Genomic DNA, 2,334 nt, shown 5'->3' with positions numbered 1-2,334 from the left:
ATGGCTGGTAAAGTGTTGTCTACCCTGCTGGGTGTAATGGCTTTGATGTCATCATGGTCAGCTGTGGAGACCCTGTATGTCCAAGGAAACCACACCCAATACCCTCATGGCTATTCTACAAACTTTTGGTGGCAGTTTATGAATACAACTGCCCACTTGAACAATAGGACAGACTGCTATGTGTGTGCTCATATGCCGTTATCCGCATATACATCTGGACTGTGGCCGTACAGCATATCAAAGGACAGGAGTTGGTGTCTGTTGGGCTTAGCAACTCATCCTGGCCTCAAGTGTCAGACCCACTGCCGGACATAATATTGCTGAACAAGCTGAATACAGCCCAATTGCCGTTGTGTGTGATGAACAATGGATCATTGTCAGTGGGGGAGTTGCCGCTTCACTTATGTGGATACATATACACCTACTGCCCTCCAGAGGATGAGAGCAGGTGTATGAAATGCTTGACCGATGCAAAGTGCGCTGAGAACTTGACATTAAGGAGGACTGAATGCAAGTCCAACCGGGCTTACAGGATACCAGTAAAGGCAAAGAGTCAGAAGTGGACAGGATGTTCAAGGACGGTGCCGAGCAGTAAAGGAACAAGAGTTTTGGCTGATTGGTATTTCCTGTGTGGACATAAAGCCTATCTATCACTCCCTGAGGGATGGGGAGGATTGTGTGCCGTGGTGAAATTATCAGATCATGTCTTCTTCATGGACAGAGTTGAACATCACCCTAGCAACCGACGGAAGCGTGAGGTGGATATAGCCTCACCTAACTCTTTTGGAGTGACAGTAGACACTGGAGTGCCGCGAGAATTCCGCATTTGGAGTGGAGGGGCTAAGTTCTTCCAAAGTTTGATCCCAAACATCGGAGTTGCAGAGGTGCGGGATCATGTGGAGATCAACCGATATGCCTTACTGTGACACATTAATCTTACTAAGACTCTGGGAACAGCCTTAGCGGAGGAGCAACAGGCCATCAGAACGATGGTACTGCAAAACAGGCTGACCCTAGACTTAATAACAGCATCACAAGGAGGAGTGTGTAAGCTGATTGGAGAGACGTGTTGTACGTTTATTCCGGATGGATATACGACTGGAGGAGACATCTATGAGGCACTGCAGAACTTAACTGCTCTGCAGAAATATGTGGCAGACCACACATCAGGAGGAGACGCGTCACAAGGCTGGATAGCCTGGTTGACATCTGGACCATGGTGGAATATGTTTCTACGGTTTTTGACTCCCATTCTTACATTATTGGCTTTGCTTTGCTTGTTTACAGGTTGCATTTTGCCATGTGTAAGATCGATGGTGAATAAAATGATTGCTAACACCTTTACCAATTTCATACTGTTGCAGCAGAGTGACATGGATGCTAAGGCTAATATGTGTGTATGAAATGAAGCCTGCACTGAAAATGTTGACAAGTGGTGTAGAGCTGAAGATATATATACGCTGTATAGCCTTAAAAAATGACAATACAGGGTGGTGATGTTGGGTTTAGAGTTTATTATTGTCATTTGTATTAGGAAACATTTAATCATATATGCTTAGAGGTGTATAATCAATTGTGTAGTGATAAGTTGTGTGATCTTTAACAGGCTACAGAGGCTTGGTGTGTATTCCACACTGGAATGCACACCTGCATCTTGGGGGCATGGGAAGAGGTCGCATCTTGTTTTATTGTTTTATGGTAGGATTAACGTAGCTACATTTGTTTTAGTCTAAGTGCTTTTCTGTTTAGATGAACTGCTGGACTTCCTTACCGGGGGGGGTCTAGTCTACCCTCTTCCTGACCAAGGATGATTGCCTTCGTGCTTTCATGTTGTTATATGACCCTTTTGACACACACACACACACACACACACACACACACACACACACACACACACACACACACACACACACACACACACACACACAGTATTCTTTGTTCACATGTATACCTATGTAAGATGTTATATGTTAATGACCCTATGCATATTCATGTAACCACAATAAAAGGAGTGCTGTGGGGAAACCTGGCTGAGAGTCTGACAGTGGTCAAGTGGTGGAACGACGCTTGGCTCCAGCCAGGTCTCCCTCATGCATGAGTAACCAGAGAACTTTGGTGCCTTGAGTCTTGCTTTTTGCTGTGTAGCAGATTGTCCTTAACGTTCCAGCGAATAGGTTTATGCTACAAACCTATCAGTTAATCTGACTGTAGGCTATGGCACATGGCCACAGGTGGCGCTAGTTGAGTCGACTCCATTTGAGTGTACACAAAGTAAACTACAGACTTTAGTTGTGAAGCGAAAACGCTGAAACCGGAGTAATAAAACGTACGAGC

This window comes from Astatotilapia calliptera, chromosome 4, assembly GCF_900246225.1.
Source record: "Astatotilapia calliptera chromosome 4, fAstCal1.2, whole genome shotgun sequence".
Taxonomy (NCBI): domain Eukaryota; kingdom Metazoa; phylum Chordata; class Actinopteri; order Cichliformes; family Cichlidae; genus Astatotilapia; species Astatotilapia calliptera.
Note: the sequence above shows the minus strand (reverse complement) of the source record.